Here is a 19,507-nt window from a genome sequence, read left to right as displayed (position 1 = left end):
CTTTCTCAGAGTGGAGCAGCACCCTTGTCCTAGTTGTCCCCTCCTGTACCCTTTAGAAGCCTGGGTTCTGTGTCACCTCAGAGGGAGTCGTTGACACTAGTCTTCCACAAGGGGTGTTCCTCAGAGCGCATACGTTCCAGCATCACTTCTGTTTGCCAACACCAAAGCCAAAGTCTCCTCTCTACTCCCGAAGCGTGTATTGTGCCTTCCCCATACCTTCTCCTTGGGAGCGTGTGAACGGGTGAGTCCCTCTCCTTATTGCTCTTTCCATAAGCACAACCATGCTTATCTCTCGAGCAGAAGGAAAGTCTGGGTAAAGAGGGTTTCGCTGTATGCGGGTTTTACCCTCCAGACTGTGGAGACTATGCTGAGACAAGCCTGGCTTGGCCACAGAACTGACATTGATTTCCCAGTGAATGCTGAGCTTTTCCAGAGGTTTTCTGCTTGGGGCGAACAGCACTTTGCTGCTGCATCCACAGCATGCTTTAGAAGTTTGCTCTCCTGCATGAGGGAAGAAGACTTGCAAGAGAGTTGCTGCCTCTTGGGCCTTGCATTCCGGGGCACAAGACTCGCGTCCTGGGTTCACAGTGCCTTTCAAATGACAGCAGACACAGCCACGACCCTGTAGCAGCGTGCGTCGCACAAGAATGCTCTCTGTGTAGACTACCAACACCTGGCATAACCAGGGTCTGTCCTTTTGCTCTGGCGTTCAGGTGTACACAGAACACAAGAGCCTTGTGCCAAGACACCTTTCTCAGAGTGGAGCAGCTCCCTTGTCCTAGTTGTCCCCTCCTGTACCCTTTAGAAGCCAGGGTTCTGTGTCACCTCAGAGGGAGTCGTTGACACTAGTCTTCCACAAGGGGTGTTCCTCAGAGCGCATACTTTCCAGCATCACTTCTGTTTGCCAACACCAAAGCCACCGTCTCTCTCTACTCCCGAAGCGGGTATTGCGCCTTCCCCATACCTTCTCCTTGGGAGCGTGTGAACGGGTGAGTCCCTCTCCTTATTGCTCTTTCCATAAGCACAACCATGCTTATCTCTCGAGCAGAAGGAAAGTCTGGGTAAAGAGGGTTTCACTGTATGCGAGTTTCACCCTCCAGACTGTGGAGACTATGCTGAGACAAGCCTGGCTTGGCCACAGAACTGACATTGATTTCCCAGTGAATGCTGAGCTTTTCCAGAGGTTTTCTGCTTGGGGCGAACAGCACTTTGCTGCTGCATCCACAGCAAAGCTTTAGAAGTTTGCTCTCCTGCATGAGGGAAGAAGACTTGCAAGAGAGTTGCTGCCTCTTGGGCCTTGCATTCCGGGGCACAAGACTCGCGTCCTGGGTTCACAGTGCCTTTCAAATGACAGAAGACACGGCCACCACCCTGTAGCAGCGTGCGTCGCACAAGAATGCTCTCTGTGTAGACTAACAACACCTGGCATAACCAGGGTCTGTCCTTGTGCTCTGGCGTTCAGGTGTACACTGAACACAAGAGCCTTGTGCCAAGACACCTTTCTCAGAGTGGAGCAGCTCCCTTGTCCTAGTTGTCCCCTCCTGTACCCTTTAGAAGCCAGGGTTCTGTGTCACCTCAGAGGGAGTCGTTGACACTAGTCTTCCACAAGGGGTGTTCCTCAGAGCGCATACTTTCCAGCATCACTTCTGTTTGCCAACACCAAAGCCACCGTCTCTCTCTACTCCCGAAGCGGGTATTGCGCCTTCCCCATACCTTCTCCTTGGGAGCGTGTGAACGGGTGAGTCCCTCTCCTTATTGCTCTTTCCATAAGCACAACCATGCTTATCTCTCGAGCAGAAGGAAAGTCTGGGTAAAGAGGGTTTCGCTGTATGCGGGTTTCACCCTCCAGACTGTGGAGACTATGCTGAGACAAGCCTGGCTTGGCCACAGAACTGACATTGATTTCCCAGTGAATGCTGAGCTTTTCCAGAGGTTTTCTGCTTGGGGCGAACAGCACTTTGCTGCTGCATCCACAGCAAAGCTTTAGAAGTTTGCTCTCCTGCATGAGGGAAGAAGACTTGCAAGAGAGTTGCTGCCTCTTGGGCCTTGCATTCCGGGGCACAAGACTCGCGTCCTGGGTTCACAGTGCCTTTCAAATGACAGCAGACACAGCCACGACCCTGTAGCAGCGTGCGTCGCACAAGAATGCTCTCTGTGTAGACTAACAACACCTGGCATAACCAGGGTCTGTCCTTTGCTCTGGCGTTCAGGTGTACACAGAACACAAGAGCCTTGTGCCAAGACACCTTTCTCAGAGTGGAGCAGCTCCCTTGTCCTAGTTGTCCCCTCCTGTACCCTTTAGAAGCCAGGGTTCTGTGTCACCTCAGAGGGAGTCGTTGACACTAGTCTTCCACAAGGGGTGTTCCTCAGAGCGCATACTTTCCAGCATCACTTCTGTTTGCCAACACCAAAGCCACCGTCTCTCTCTACTCCCGAAGCGGGTACTGCGCCTTCCCCATACCTTCTCCTTGGGAGCGTGTGAACGGGTGAGTCCCTCTCCTTATTGCTCTTTCCATAAGCACAACCATGGTTATCTCTCGAGCAGAAGGAAAGTCTGGTTAAAGAGGGTTTCGCTGTATGCGGGTTTCACCCTCCAGACTGTGGAGACTATGCTGAGACAAGCCTGGCTTGGCCACAGAACTGACATTGATTTCCCAGTGAATGCTGAGCTTTTCCAGAGGTTTTCTGCTTGGGGCGAACAGCACTTTGCTGCTGCATCCACAGCATGCTTTAGAAGTTTGCTCTCCTGCATGAGGGAAGAAGACTTGCAAGAGAGTTGCTGCCTCTTGGGCCTTGCATTCCGGGGCACAAGACTCGCGTCCTGGGTTCACAGTGCCTTTCAAATGACAGCAGACACAGCCACGACCCTGTAGCAGCGTGCGTCGCACAAGAATGCTCTCTGTGTAGACTACCAACACCTGGCATAACCAGGGTCTGTCCTTTTGCTCTGGCGTTCAGGTGTACACAGAACACAAGAGCCTTGTGCCAAGACACCTTTCTCAGAGTGGAGCAGCTACCTTGTCCTAGTTGTCCCCCCTGTACCCTTTAGAAGCCAGGGTTCTGTGTCACCTCAGAGGGAGTCGTTGACACTAGTCTTCCACAAAGGGTGTTCCTCAGAGCGCATACTTTCCAGCATCACTTCTGTTTGCCAACACCAAAGCCACCGTCTCTCTCTACTCCCGAAGCGGGTATTGCGCCTTCCCCATACCTTCTCCTTGGGAGCGTGTGAACGGGTGAGTCCCTCTCCTTATTGCTCTTTCCATAAGCACAACCATGCTTATCTCTCGAGCAGAAGGATAGTCTGGGTAAAGACGGTTTCGCTGTATGCGGGTTTCACCCTCCAGACTGTGGAGACTATGCTGAGACAAGCCTGGCTAGGTCACAGAACTGACATTGATTTCCCAGTGAATGCTGAGCTTTTCCAGAGGTTTTCTGCTTGGGGCGAACAGCACTTTGCTGCTGCATCCACAGCAAAGCTTTAGAAGTTTGCTCTCCTGCATGAGGTAAGAAGACTTGCAAGAGAGTTGCTGCCTCTTGCGCCTTGCATTCCGGGGCACAAGACTCGCGTCCTGGGTTCACAGTGCCTTTCAAATGACAGCAGACACAGCCACAACCCTGTAGCAGGGTTCGTCGCAAAAGAATGCTCTCTGTGTAGACTAACAACACCTGGCATAACCAGGGTCTGTCCTTTTGCTCTGGCGTTGAGGTGTACACAGAACACAAGAGCCTTGTGCCAAGTCTCCTTTCTCAGAGTGGAGCAGCACCCTTGTCCTAGTTGTCCCCTCCTGTACCCTTTAGAAGCGAGGGTTCTGTGTCACCTCAGAGGGAGTCGATGACACTAGTCTTCCACAAGGGGTGTTCCTCAGAGCGCATACTTTCCAGCATTACTTCTGTTTGCCAACACCAAAGCCACCGTCTCCTCTCTACTCCCGAAGCGGGTATTGCGCCTTCCCGTTACCTTCTCCTGGGGAGCGTGTGAACGGGTGAGTCCCTCTCCTTATTGCTCTTTCCATAAGCACAACCATGCTTATCTCTCGAGCAGAAGGAAAGTCTGGGTAAAGAGGGTTTCGCTGTATGCGAGTTTCACCCTCCAGACTGTGGAGACTATGCTGAGACAAGCCTGGCTTGGTCACAGAACTGACATTGATTTCCCTGTGAATGCTGAGCTTTTCCAGAGGTTTTCTGCTTGGGGTGAAGAGCACTTTGCTGCTGCATCCACAGCATGCTTTAGAAGTTTGCTCTCATGCATGAGGGAAGAAGACTTGCAAGAGAGTTGCTGCCTCTTGGGCCTTGCATTCCGGGGCACAAGACTCGCGTCCTGGGTTCACAGTGCCTTTCAAATGACAGCAGACACAGCCACGACCCTGTAGCAGCGTGCGTCGCACAGGAATGCACTCTGTGTAGACTACCAACACCTGGCATAACCAGGGTCTGTCCTTTTGCTCTGGCGTTCAGGTGTACACAGAACACAAGAGCCTTGTGCCAAGTCTCCTTTCTCAGAGTGGAGCAGCACCCTTGTCCTAGTTGTCCCCTTCTGTACCCTTTAGAAGCCAGGGTTCTGTGTCACCTCAGAGGGAGTCGATGACACTAGTCTTCCACAAGGGGTGTTCCTCAGAGCGCATACTTTCCAGCATCACTTCTGTTTGCCAACACCAAAGCCACCGTCTCCTCTCTACTCCCGAAGCGGGTATTGCGCCTTCCTGATACCTTCTCCTTGGGAGCGTGTGTACGGGTGAGTCCCTCTCCTTATTGCTCTTTCCATAAGCACAATCATGCTTATCTCAGGAGTAGAAGGAAAGTCTGGGGAAAGAGGGTTTCGCTGTATGCGGGTTTCACCCTCCAGACTGTGGAGACTATGCTGAGACAAGCCTGGCTTGGCACAGAACTGACTTTGATTTCCCAGTGAATGCTGAGCTTTTCCAGAGGTTTTCTGCTTGGGGCGAACAGCACTTTGCTGCTGCATCCACAGCAAAGTTTTAGAAGTTTGCTCTCCTGCATGAGGGAAGAAGACTTGCAAGAGAGTTGCTGCCTCTTGGGCCTTGCATTCCGGGGCACAAGACTCGCGTCCTGGGTTCACAGTGCCTTTCAAATGACAGCAGACACAGCCACCACCCTGTAGCAGCATGCGTCGCACAGGAATGCACTCTGTGTAGACTACCAACACCTGGCATAACCAGGGTCTGTCCTTTTGCTCTGGCGTTCAGGTGTACACAGAACACAAGAGCCTTCTGCCAAGACTCCTTTCTCAGAGTGGAGCAGCACCCTTGTCCTAGTTGTCCCCTCCTGTACCCTTTAGAAGCCAAGGTTCTGTGTCACCTCAGAGGGAGTCGTTGACACTAGTCTTCCACAAGGGGTGTTCCTCAGAGCGCATACTTTCCAGCATACTTCTGTTTGCCAACACCAAAGCCAAAGTCTCCTCTCTACTCCCGAAGCGGTTATTGCGCCTTCCCCATACCTTCTCCTAAGGAGCGTGTGAACGGGTGAGTCCCTCTCCTTATTGCTCTTTCCATAAGCACAACCATGCTTATCTCTCGAGCAGAAGGAAAGTCTGGGTAAAGAGGGTTTCGCTGTATGCGGGTTTCACCCTCCAGACTGTGGAGACTATGCTGAGACAAGCCTGGCTTGGCCACAGAACTGACATTGATTTCCCTGTGAATGCTAAGCTTTTCCAGAGGTTTTCTGCTTGGGGCGAACAGCACTTTGCTGCTGCATTCACAGCAAAGCCCCTCTCCTTATTGCTCTTTCCATAAGCACAATCATGCTTATCTCAGGAGTAGAAGGAAAGTCTGGGCAAAGAGGGTTTCGCTGTATGCGGGTCTCACCCTCCAGACTGTGGAGACTATGCTGAGACAAGCCTGGCTTAGCCACCGAACTGACTTTGATTTCCCAGTGAATGCTGAGCTTTTCCAGAGGTTTTCTGCTTGGGGCGAACAGCACTTTGCTGCTGCATCCACAGCAAATCTTTAGAAGTTCACTCTCCTGCATGAGGGAAGAAGACTTGCAAGAGAGTTGCTGCCTCTTGGGCCTTGCATTCCGGGGCACAAGACTCGCGTCCTGGGTTCACAGTGCCTTTCAAATGACAGCAGACACAGCCACGACCCTGTAGCAGCGTTCGTCGCAAAAGAATGCTCTCTGTGTAGACTAACAACACCTGGCATAACCAGGGTCTGTCCTTTTGCTCTGGCGTTCAGGTGTACACAGAACACAAGAGCCTTGTGCCAAGACACCTTTCTCAGAGTGGAGCAGCTCCCTTGTCCTAGTTGTCCCCTCCTGTACCCTTTAGAAGCCAGGGTTCTGTGTCACCTCAGAGGGAGTCGTTGACACTAGTCTTCCACAAAGGGTGTTCCTCAGAGCGCATACTTTCCAGCATCACTTCTGTTTGCCAACACCAAAGCCACCGTCTCTCTCTACTCCCGAAGCGGGTATTGCGCCTTCCCCATACCTTCTCCTTGGGAGCGTGTGAACGGGTGAGTCCCTCTCCTTATTGCTCTTTCCATAAGCACAACCATGCTTATCTCTCGAGCAGAAGGAAAGTCTGGGTAAAGAGGGTTTCGCTGTATGCGGGTTTCACCGTCCAGACTGTGGAGACTATGCTGAGACAAGCCTGGCTTGGTTACAGAACTGACATTGATTTCCCTGTGAATGCTGAGCTTTTCCAGAGGTTTTCTGCTTGGGGCGAAGAGCACTTTGCTGCTGCATCCACAGCAAAGCTTTAGAAGTTTGCTCTCCTGCATGAGGGAAGAAGACTTGCAAGAGAGTTGCTGCCTCTTGGGCCTTGCATTCCGGGGCACAAGACTCGCGTCCTGGGTTCACAGTGCCTTTCAAATGACAGCAGACACAGCCACGACCCTGTAGCAGCGTGCGTCGCACAGGAATGCACTCTGTGTAGACTACCAACACCTGGCATAACCAGGGTCTGTCCTTTTGCTCTGGCGTTGAGGTGTACACAGAACACAAGGGCCTTGTGCCAAGTCTCCTTTCTCAGAGTGGAGCAGCACCCTTGTCCTAGTTGTCCCCTCCTGTACCCTTTAGAAGCGAGGGTTCTGTGTCACCTCAGAGGGAGTCGATGACACTAGTCTTCCACAAGGGGTGTTCCTCAGAGCGCATACTTTCCAGCATTTCTTCTGTTTGCCAACACCAAAGCCACCGTCTCCTCTCTACTCCCGAAGCGGGTATTGCGCCTTCCCGTTACCTTCTCCTGGGGAGCGTGTGAACGGGTGAGTCCCTCTCCTTATTGCTCTTTCCATAAGCACAACCATGCTTATCTCTCGAGCAGAAGGAAAGTCTGGGTAAAGAGGGTTTCGCTGTATGCGAGTTTCACCCTCCAGACTGTGGAGACTATGCTGAGACAAGCCTGGCTTGGTCACAGAACTGACATTGATTTCCCTGTGAATGCTGAGCTTTTCCAGAGGTTTTCTGCTTGGGGTGAAGAGCACTTTGCTGCTGCATCCACAGCATGCTTTAGAAGTTTGCTCTCATGCATGAGGGAAGAAGACTTGCAAGAGAGTTGCTGCCTCTTGGGCCTTGCATTCCGGGGCACAAGACTCGCGTCCTGGGTTCACAGTGCCTTTCAAATGACAGCAGACACAGCCACGACCCTGTAGCAGCGTGCGTCGTACAGGAATGCACTCTGTGTAGACTACCAACACCTGGCATAACCAGGGTCTGTCCTTTTGCTCTGGCGTTCAGGTGTACACAGAACACAAGAGCCTTCTGCCAAGACTCCTTTCTCAGAGTGGAGCAGCACCCTTGTCCTAGTTGTCCCCTCCTGTACCCTTTAGAAGCCAGGGTTCTGTGTCACCTCAGAGGGAGTCGTTGACACTAGTCTTCCACAAGGGGTGTTCCTCAGAGCGCATACTTACCAGCATCACTTCTGTTTGCCAACAGCAAAGCCAAAGTTTCCTCTCTACTCCCGAAGCGGGTATTGCGCCTTCCCGTTACCTTCTCCTGGGGAGCGTGTGAACGGGTGAGTCCCTCTCCTTATTGCTCTTTCCATAAGCACAACCATGCTTATCTCTCGAGCAGAAGGAAAGTCTGGGTAAAGAGGGTTTCGCTGTATGCGGGTTTTACCCTCCAGACTGTGGAGACTATGCTGAGACAAGCCTGGCTTGGTCACAGAACTGACATTGATTTCCCAGTGAATGCTGAGCTTTTCCAGAGGTTTTCTGCTTGGGGCGAAGAGCACTTTGCTGCTGCATCCACAGCATGCTTTAGAAGTTTGCTCTCCTGCATGAGGGAAGAAGACTTGCAAGAGAGTTGCTGCCTCTTGGGCCTTGCATTCCGGGGCACAAGACTCGCGTCCTGGGTTCACAGTGCCTTTCAAATGACAGCAGACACAGCCACGGCCCTGTAGCAGCGTGCGTCCCACAGGAATGCACTCTGTGTAGACTACCAACACCTGGCATAACCAGGGTCTGTCCTTTTGCTCTGGCGTTCAGGTGTACACAGAACACAAGAGCCTTGTGCCAAGTCTCCTTTCTCAGAGTGGAGCAGCACCCTTGTCCTAGTTGTCCCCTCCTGTACCCTTTAGAAGCGAGGGTTCTGTGTCACCTCAGAGGGAGTCGATGACACTAGTCTTCCACAAGGGGTGTTCCTCAGAGCGCATACTTTCCAGCATCACTTCTGTTTGCCAACACCAAAGCCACCGTCTCTCTCTACTCCCGAAGCGGGTATTGCGCCTTCCCCATACCTTCTCCTTGGGAGCGTGTGAACGGGTGAGTCCCTCTCCTTATTGCTCTTTCCATAAGCACAACCATGCTTATCTCTCGAGCAGAAGGAAAGTCTGGGTAAAGAGGGTTTCGCTGTATGCGGGTTTCACCCTCCAGACTGTGGAGACTATGCTGAGACAAGCCTGGCTTGGTTACAGAACTGACATTGATTTCCCTGTGAATGCTGAGCTTTTCCAGAGGTTTTCTGCTTGGGGCGAAGAGCACTTTGCTGCTGCATCCACAGCAAAGCTTTAGAAGTTTGCTCTCCTGCATGAGGGAAGAAGACTTGCAAGAGAGTTGCTGCCTCTTAGGCCTTGCATTCCGGGGCACAAGACTCGCGTCCTGGGTTCACAGTGCCTTTCAAATGACAGCAGACACAGCCACGACCCTGTAGCAGCGTGCGTCGCACAGGAATGCACTCTGTGTAGACTACCAACACCTGGCATAACCAGGGTCTGTCCTTTTGCTCTGGCGTTGAGGTGTACACAGAACACAAGAGCCTTGTGCCAAGTCTCCTTTCTCAGAGTGGAGCAGCACCCTTGTCCTAGTTGTCCCCTCCTGTACCCTTTAGAAGCGAGGGTTCTGTGTCACCTCAGAGGGAGTCGATGACACTAGTCTTCCACAAGGGGTGTTCCTCAGAGCGCATACTTTCCAGCATTACTTCTGTTTGCCAACACCAAAGCCACCGTCTCCTCTCTACTCCCGAAGCGGGTATTGCGCCTTCCCGTTACCTTCTCCTGGGGAGCGTGTGAACGGGTGAGTCCCTCTCCTTATTGCTCTTTCCATAAGCACAACCATGCTTATCTCTCGAGCAGAAGGAAAGTCTGGGTAAATAGGGTTTCGCTGTATGCGAGTTTCACCCTCCAGACTGTGGAGACTATGCTGAGACAAGCCTGGCTTGGTCACAGAACTGACATTGATTTCCCTGTGAATGCTGAGCTTTTCCAGAGGTTTTCTGCTTGGGGCGAAGAGCACTTTGCTGCTGCATCCACAGCAAAGCTTTAGAAGTTTGCTCTCCTGCATGAGGGAAGAAGACTTGCAAGAGAGTTGCTGCCTCTTGGGCCTTGCATTCCGGGGCACAAGACTCGCGTCCTGGGTTCACAGTGCCTTTCAAATGACAGCAGACACAGCCACGACCCTGTAGCAGCTTGCGTCGCACAGGAATGCACTCTGTGTAGACTACCAACACCTGGCATAACCAGGGTCTGTCCTTTTGCTCTGGTGTTGAGGTGTACACAGAACACAAGAGCCTTGTGCCAAGTCTCCTTTCTCAGAGTGGAGCAGCACCCTTGTCCTAGTTGTCCCCTCCTGTACCCTTTAGAAGCGAGGTTCTGTGTCACCTCAGAGGGAGTCGATGACACTAGTCTTCCACAAGGGGTGTTCCTCAGAGCGCATACTTTCCAGCATTACTTCTGTTTGCCAACACCAAAGCCACCGTCTCCTCTCTACTCCCGAAGCGGGTATTGCGCCTTCCCGTTACCTTCTCCTGGGGAGCGTGTGAACGGGTGAGTCCCTCTCCTTATTGCTCTTTCCATAAGCACAACCATGCTTATCTCTCGAGCAGAAGGAAAGTCTGGGTAAAGAGGGTTTCGCTGTATGCGAGTTTCACCCTCCAGACTGTGGAGACTATGCTGAGACAAGCCTGGCTTGGTCACAGAACTGACATTGATTTCCCTGTGAATGCTGAGCTTTTCCAGAGGTTTTCTGCTTGGGGTGAAGAGCACTTTGCTGCTGCATCCACAGCATGCTTTAGAAGTTTGCTCTCATGCATGAGGGAAGAAGACTTGCAAGAGAGTTGCTGCCTCTTGGGCCTTGCATTCCGGGGCACAAGACTCGCGTCCTGGGTTCACAGTGCCTTTCAAATGACAGCAGACACAGCCACGACCCTGTAGCAGCGTGCGTCGCACAGGAATGCACTCTGTGTAGACTACCAACACCTGGCATAACCAGGGTCTGTCCTTTTGCTCTGGCGTTGAGGTGTACACAGAACACAAGAGCCTTGTGCCAAGTCTCCTTTCTCAGAGTGGAGCAGCACCCTTGTCCTAGTTGTCCCCCCTGTACCCTTTAGAAGCCAGGGTTCTGTGTCACCTCAGAGGGAGTCGATGACACTAGTCTTCCACAAGGGTTGTTCTTCAGAGCGCATACTTTCCAGCATCACTTCTGTTTGCCAACACCAAAGCCACCGTCTCCTCTCTACTCCCGAAGCGGGTATTGCGCCTTCCTGATACCTTCTCCTTGGGAGCGTGTGTACGGGTGAGTCCCTCTCCTTATTGCTCTTTCCATAAGCACAATCATGCTTATCTCAGGAGTAGAAGGAAAGTCTGGGGAAAGAGGGTTTCGCTGTATGCGGGTTTCACCCTCCAGACTGTGGAGACTATGCTGAGACAAGCCTGGCTTGGCACAGAACTGACTTTGATTTCCCAGTGAATGCTGAGCTTTTCCAGAGGTTTTCTGCTTGGGGCGAACAGCACTTTGCTGCTGCATCCACAGCAAAGTTTTAGAAGTTTGCTCTCCTGCATGAGGGAAGAAGACTTGCAAGAGAGTTGCTGCCTCTTGGGCCTTGCATTCCGGGGCACAAGACTCGCGTCCTGGGTTCACAGTGCCTTTCAAATGACAGCAGACACAGCCACCACCCTGTAGCAGCATGCGTCGCACAAGAATGCACTCTGTGTAGACTACCAACACCTGGCATAACCAGGGTCTGTCCTTTTGCTCTGGCGTTCAGGTGTACACAGAACACAAGAGCCTTCTGCCAAGACTCCTTTCTCAGAGTGGAGCAGCACCCTTGTCCAAGTTGTCCCCTCCTGTACCCTTTAGAAGCCAAGGTTCTGTGTCACCTCAGAGGGAGTCGTTGACACTAGTCTTCCACAAGGGGTGTTCCTCAGAGCGCATACTTTCCAGCATACTTCTGTTTGCCAACACCAAAGCCAAAGTCTCCTCTCTACTCCCGAAGCGGTTATTGCGCCTTCCCCATACCTTCTCCTAAGGAGCGTGTGAACAGGTGAGTCCCTCTCCTTATTGCTCTTTCCATAAGCACAACCATGCTTATCTCTCGAGCAGAAGGAAAGTCTGGGTAAAGAGGGTTTCGCTGTATGCGGGTTTCACCCTCCAGACTCTGGAGACTATGCTGAGACAAGCCTGGCTTGGCCACAGAACTGACATTGATTTCCCTGTGAATGCTAAGCTTTTCCAGAGGTTTTCTGCTTGAGGGAACAGCACTTTGCTGCTGCATCCACAGCAAAGCCCCTCTCCTTATTGCTCTTTCCAAAAGAACAATCATGCTTATCTCAGGAGTAGAAGGAAAGTCTGGGCAAAGAGGGTTTCGCTGTATGCGGGTCTCACCCTCCAGACTGTGGAGACTATGCTGAGACAAGCCTGGCTTAGCCACCGAACTGACTTTGATTTCCCAGTGAATGCTGAGCTTTTCCAGAGGTTTTCTGCTTGGGGCGAACAGCACTTTGCTGCTGCATCCACAGCAAATCTTTAGAAGTTCACTCTCCTGCATGAGGGAAGAAGACTTGCAAGAGAGTTGTTGCCTCTTGGGCCTTGCATTCCGGGGCACAAGACTCGCGTCCTGGGATCACAGTGCCTTTCAAATGACAGCAGACACAGCCACGACCCTGTAGCAGCGTGCGTCGCACAAGAATGCTCTCTGTGTAGACTAACAACACATGGCATAACCAGGGTCTGTCCTTTTGCTCTGGCGTTCAGGTGTACACAGAACACAAGAGCCTTGTGCCAAGACACCTTTCTCAGAGTGGAGCAGCTCCCTTGTCCTAGTTGTCCCCCCTGTACCCTTTAGAAGCCAGGGTTCTGTGTCACCTCAGAGGGAGTCGTTGACACTAGTCTTCCACAAAGGGTGTTCCTCAGAGCGCATACTTTCCAGCATCACTTCTGTTTGCCAACACCAAAGCCACCGTCTCTCTCTACTCCCGAAGCGGGTATTGCGCCTTCCCCATACCTTCTCCTTGGGAGCGTGTGAACGGGTGAGTCCCTCTCCTTATTGCTCTTTCCATAAGCACAACCATGCTTATCTCTCGAGCAGAAGGATAGTCTGGGTAAAGAGGGTTTCGCTGTATGCGGGTTTCACCCTCCAGACTGTGGAGACTATGCTGAGACAAGCCTGGCTAGGTCACAGAACTGACATTGATTTCCCAGTGAATGCTGAGCTTTTCCAGAGTTTTTCTGCTTGGGGCGAACAGCACTTTGCTGCTGCATCCACAGCATGCTTTAGAAGTTTGCTCTCATGCATGAGGGAAGAAGACTTGCAAGAGAGTTGCTGCCTCTTGGGCCTTGCATTCCGGGGCACAAGACTCGCGTCCTGGGTTCACAGTGCCTTTGAAATGACAGCAGACACAGCCACGACCCTGTAGCAGCGTGCGTCGCACAGGAATGCACTCTGTGTAGACTACCAACACCTGGCATAACCAGGGTCTGTCCTTTTGCTCTGGCGTTCAGGTGTACACAGAACACAAGAGCCTTGTGCCAAGTCTCCTTTCTCAGAGTGGAGCAGCACCCTTGTCCTAGTTGTCCCCTTCTGTACCCTTTAGAGCCAGGGTTCTGTGTCACCTCAGAGGGAGTCGATGACACTAGTCTTCCACAAGGGGTGTTCCTCAGAGCGCATACTTTCCAGCATCACTTCTGTTTGCCAACACCAAAGCAACCGTCTCCTCTCTACTCCCGAAGCGGGTATTGCGCCTTCCTGATACCTTCTCCTTGGGAGCGTGTGTACGGGTGAGTCCCTCTCCTTATTGCTCTTTCCATAAGCACAATCATGCTTATCTCAGGAGTAGAAGGAAAGTCTGGGGAAAGAGGGTTTCGCTGTATGCGGGTTTCACCCTCCAGACTGTGGAGACTATGCTGAGACAAGCCTGGCTTGGCACAGAACTGACTTTGATTTCCCAGTGAATGCTGAGTTTTTCCAGAGGTTTTCTGCTTGGGGCGAACAGCACTTTGCTGCTGCATCCACAGCAAAGTTTTAGAAGTTTGCTCTCCTGCATGAGGGAAGAAGACTTGCAAGAGAGTTGCTGCCTCTTGGGCCTTGCATTCCGGGGCACAAGACTCGCGTCCTGGGTTCACAGTGCCTTTCAAATGACAGCAGACACAGCCACCACCCTGTAGCAGCGTGCGTCGCACAAGAATGCTCTCTGTGTAGACTACCAACACCTGGCATAACCAGGGTCTGTCCTTTTGCTCTGGCGTTCAGGTGTACACAGAACACAAGAGCCTTGTGCCAAGACACCTTTCTCAGAGTGGAGCAGCTCCCTTGTCCTAGTTGTCCCCTCCTGTACCCTTTAGAAGCCAGGGTTCTGTGTCACCTCAGAGGGAGTCGTTGACACTAGTCTTCCACAAGGGGTGTTCCACAGAGCGCATACTTTCCAGCATCACTTCTGTTTGCCAACACCAAAGCCACCGTCTCTCTCTACTCCCGAAGAGGGTATTGCGCCTTCCCCATACCTTTTCCTTGGGAGCGTGTGAACGGGTGAGTCCCTCTCCTTATTGCTCTTTCCATAAGCACAACCATGCTTATCTCTCGAGCAGAAGGAAAGTCTGGGTAAAGAGGGTTTCGCTGTATGCGGGTTTCACCCTCCAGACTGTGGAGACTATGCTGAGACAAGCCTGGCTTGGTCAAAGAACTGACATTGATTTCCCAGTGAATGCTGAGCTTTTCCAGAGGTTTTCTGCTTGGGGCGAACAGCACTTTGCTGCTGCATCCACAGCAAAGCTTTAGACGTTTGCTCTCCTGCATGAGGGAAGAAGACTTGCAAGAGAGTTGCTGCCTCTTGGGCCTTGTATTCCGGGGCACAAGACTCGCGTCCTGGGTTCACAGTGCCTTTCAAATGACAGCAGACACAACCACCACCCTGTAGCAGCATGCGTCGAACAGGAATGCACTCTGTGTAGACTACCAACACCTGGCATAACCAGGGTCTGTCCTTTTGCTCTGGCGTTCAGGTGTACACAGAACACAAGAGCCTTCTGCCAAGACTCCTTTCTCAGAGTGGAGCAGCACCCTTGTCCTAGTTGTCCCCTCCTGTACCCTTTAGAAGCCTGGGTTCTGTGTCACCTCAGAGGGAGTCGTTGACACTAGTCTTCCACAAGGGGTGTTCCTCAGAGCGCATACGTTCCAGCATCACTTCTGTTTGCCAACACCAAAGCCAAAGTCTCCTCTCTACTCCCGAAGCGTGTATTGTGCCTTCCCCATACCTTCTCCTTGGGAGCGTGTGAACGGGTGAGTCCCTCTCCTTATTGCTCTTTCCATAAGCACAACCATGCTTATCTCTCGAGCAGAAGGAAAGTCTGGGTAAAGAGGGTTTCGCTGTATGCGGGTTTTACCCTCCAGACTGTGGAGACTATGCTGAGACAAGCCTGGCTTGGCCACAGAACTGACATTGATTTCCCAGTGAATGCTGAGCTTTTCCAGAGGTTTTCTGCTTGGGGCGAACAGCACTTTGCTGCTGCATCCACAGCATGCTTTAGAAGTTTGCTCTCCTGCATGAGGGAAGAAGACTTGCAAGAGAGTTGCTGCCTCTTGGGCCTTGCATTCCGGGGCACAAGACTCGCGTCCTGGGTTCACAGTGCCTTTCAAATGACAGCAGACACAGCCACGACCCTGTAGCAGCGTGCGTCGCACAAGAATGCTCTCTGTGTAGACTACCAACACCTGGCATAACCAGGGTCTGTCCTTTTGCTCTGGCGTTCAGGTGTACACAGAACACAAGAGCCTTGTGCCAAGACACCTTTCTCAGAGTGGAGCAGCTCCCTTGTCCTAGTTGTCCCCTCCTGTACCCTTTAGAAGCCAGGGTTCTGTGTCACCTCAGAGGGAGTCGTTGACACTAGTCTTCCACAAGGGGTGTTCCTCAGAGCGCATACTTTCCAGCATCACTTCTGTTTGCCAACACCAAAGCCACCGTCTCTCTCTACTCCCGAAGCGGGTATTGCGCCTTCCCCATACCTTCTCCTTGGGAGCGTGTGAACGGGTGAGTCCCTCTCCTTATTGCTCTTTCCATAAGCACAACCATGCTTATCTCTCGAGCAGAAGGAAAGTCTGGGTAAAGAGGGTTTCACTGTATGCGAGTTTCACCCTCCAGACTGTGGAGACTATGCTGAGACAAGCCTGGCTTGGCCACAGAACTGACATTGATTTCCCAGTGAATGCTGAGCTTTTCCAGAGGTTTTCTGCTTGGGGCGAACAGCACTTTGCTGCTGCATCCACAGCAAAGCTTTAGAAGTTTGCTCTCCTGCATGAGGGAAGAAGACTTGCAAGAGAGTTGCTGCCTCTTGGGCCTTGCATTCCGGGGCACAAGACTCGCGTCCTGGGTTCACAGTGCCTTTCAAATGACAGAAGACACGGCCACCACCCTATAGCAGCGTGCGTCGCACAAGAATGCTCTCTGTGTAGACTAACAACACCTGGCATAACCAGGGTCTGTCCTTGTGCTCTGGCGTTCAGGTGTACACTGAACACAAGAGCCTTGTGCCAAGACACCTTTCTCAGAGTGGAGCAGCTCCCTTGTCCTAGTTGTCCCCTCCTGTACCCTTTAGAAGCCAGGGTTCTGTGTCACCTCAGAGGGAGTCGTTGACACTAGTCTTCCACAAGGGGTGTTCCTCAGAGCGCATACTTTCCAGCATCACTTCTGTTTGCCAACACCAAAGCCACCGTCTCTCTCTACTCCCGAAGCGGGTATTGCGCCTTCCCCATACCTTCTCCTTGGGAGCGTGTGAACGGGTGAGTCCCTCTCCTTATTGCTCTTTCCATAAGCACAACCATGCTTATCTCTCGAGCAGAAGGAAAGTCTGGTTAAAGAGGGTTTCGCTGTATGCGAGTTTCACCCTCCAGACTGTGGAGACTATGCTGAGACAAGCCTGGCTTGGCCACAGAACTGACATTGATTTCCCAGTGAATGCTGAGCTTTTCCAGAGGTTTTCTGCTTGGGGCGAACAGCACTTTGCTGCTGCATCCACAGCAAAGCTTTAGAAGTTTGCTCTCCTGCATGAGGGAAGAAGACTTGCAAGAGAGTTGCTGCCTCTTGGGCCTTGCATTCCGGGGCACAAGACTCGCGTCCTGGGTTCACAGTGCCTTTCAAATGACAGCAGACACAGCCACGACCCTGTAGCAGCGTGCGTCGCACAAGAATGCTCTCTGTGTAGACTAACAACACCTGGCATAACCAGGGTCTGTCCTTTGCTCTGGCGTTCAGGTGTACACAGAACACAAGAGCCTTGTGCCAAGACACCTTTCTCAGAGTGGAGCAGCTCCCTTGTCCTAGTTGTCCCCTCCTGTACCCTTTAGAAGCCAGGGTTCTGTGTCACCTCAGAGGGAGTCGTTGACACTAGTCTTCCACAAGGGGTGTTCCTCAGAGCGCATACTTTCCAGCATCTCTTCTGTTTGCCAACACCAAAGCCACCGTCTCTCTCTACTCCCGAAGCGGGTACTGCGCCTTCCCCATACCTTCTCCTTGGGAGCGTGTGAACGGGTGAGTCCCTCTCCTTATTGCTCTTTCCATAAGCACAACCATGGTTATCTCTCGAGCAGAAGGAAAGTCTGGTTAAAGAGGGTTTCGCTGTATGCGGGTTTCACCCTCCAGACTGTGGAGACTATGCTGAGACAAGCCTGGCTTGGTCACAGAACTGACATTGATTTCCCAGTGAATGCTGAGCTTTTCCAGAGGTTTTCTGCTTGGGGCGAACAGCACTTTGCTGCTGCATCCACAGCAAAGCTTTAGAAGTTTGCTCTCCTGCATGAGGGAAGAAGACTTGCAAGAGAGTTGCTGCCTCTTGGGCCTTGCATTCCGGGGCACAAGACTCGCGTCCTGGGTTCACAGTGCCTTTCAAATGACAGCAGACACAGCCACGACCCTGTAGCAGCGTGCGTCGCACAGGAATGCACTCTGTGTAGACTACCAACACCTGGCATAACCAGGGTCTGTCCTTTTGCTCTGGCGTTCAGGTGTACACAGAACACAAGAGCCTTGTGCCAAGTCTCCTTTCTCAGAGTGGAGCAGCACCCTTGTCCTAGTTGTCCCCTCCTGTACCCTTTAGAAGCCAGGGTTCTGTGTCACCTCAGAGGGAGTCGATGACACTAGTCTTCCACAAGGGGTGTTCCTCAGAGCGCATACTTTCCAGCATTACTTCTGTTTGCCAACACCAAAGCCACCGTCTCCTCTCTACTCCCGAAGCGGGTATTGCGCCTTCCTGATACCTTCTCCTTGGGAGCGTGTGTACGGGTGAGTCCCTCTCCTTATTGCTCTTTCAATAAGCACAACCATGCTTATCTCTCGAGCAGAAGGAAAGTCTGGGTAAAGAGGGTTTCGCTGTATGCGGGTTTCACCCTCCAGACTGTGGAGACTATGCTGAGACAAGCCTGGCTTGGCCACAGAACTGACCTTGATTTCCCAGTGAATGCTGAGCTTTTCCAGAGGTTTTCTGCTTGGGGCGAACAGCACTTTGCTGTTGCATCCACAGCAAACTTTAGAAGTTTGCTCTCCTGCATGAGGGAAGAAGACTTGCAAGAGAGTTGCTGCCTTTGGGCCTTGAATTCCGGGGCACAAGACTTGCGTCCTGGGTTCACAGTGCCTTTCAAATGACAGCAGACACAGCCACCACCTTGCAGCAGCGTGCGTCGCACAGGAATGCACTCTGTGTAGACTACCAGCACCTGGCATAACCAGGGTCTGTCCTTTTGCTCTGGCGTTCAGGTGTACACAGAACACAAGAGCCTTGTGCCAAGACTCCTTTCTCAGAGTGGAGCAGCACCCTTGTCCTAGTTGTCCCCTCCTGTACCCTTTAGAAGCCAGGGTTCTGTGTCACCTCAGAGGGAGTCGTTGACACTAGACTTCCACAAGTGGTGTTCCACAGAGCGCATACTTTCCAGCATCACCTCTGTTTGCCAACACCAAAGCCACCGTCTCCTCTCTACTCCCGAAGCGGGTATTGCGCCTTCCCCATACCTTCTCCTTGGCAGCGTGGGAACGGGTGAGTCCCTCTCCTTATTGCTCTTTCCATAAGCACAACCATGCTTATCTCTCGAGCAGAAGGAAAGTCTGGGTAAAGAGGGTTTCGCTGTATGCGGGTTTCACCCTCCAGACTGTGGAGACTATGCTGAGACAAGCCTGGCTTGGCCACAGAACTGACATTGATTTCCCAGTGAATGCTGAGCTTTTCCAGAGGTTTTCTGCTTGGGGCGAACAGCACTTTGCTGCTGCATCCACAGCAAAGCTTTAGAAGTTTGCTCTCCTGCATGAGGGAAGAAGTTTTGCAAGAGAGTTGCTGCCTCTTGGGCCTTGCATTCCGGGGCACAAGACTCGCGTCCTGGGTTCACAGTGCCTTTCAAATGACAGCGGACACAGCCACGACCCTGTAGCAGCGTGCGTCGCACAGGAATGCACTCTGTGTAGACTACCAACACCTGGCATAACCAGGGTCTGTCCTTTTGCTCTGGCGTTCAGGTGTACACAGAACACAAGAGCCTTGTGCCAAGACTCCTTTCTCAGAGTGGAGCAGCACCCTTGTCCTAGTTGTCCCCTCCTGTACCCTTTAGAAGCCAGGGTTCTGTGTCACCTCAGAGGGAGTCGTTGACACTAGACTTCCACAAGTGGTGTTCCTCAGAGCGCATACTTTCCAGCATTACTTCTGTTTGCCAACACCAAAGCCAAAGTCTCCTCTCTACTCCCGAAGCGGTTATTGCGCCTTCCCCATACCTTCTCCTTGGGAGCGTGTGAACGGGTGAGTCCCTCTCCTTATTGCTCTTTCCATAAGCACAACCATGCTTATCTCTCGAGCAGAAGGAAAGTCTGGGT

The sequence above is a fragment of the Neovison vison genome, chromosome 9 (genome assembly GCF_020171115.1).
Source record: "Neovison vison isolate M4711 chromosome 9, ASM_NN_V1, whole genome shotgun sequence".
NCBI classification, from domain to species: domain Eukaryota; kingdom Metazoa; phylum Chordata; class Mammalia; order Carnivora; family Mustelidae; genus Neogale; species Neogale vison.
Note: the sequence above shows the minus strand (reverse complement) of the source record.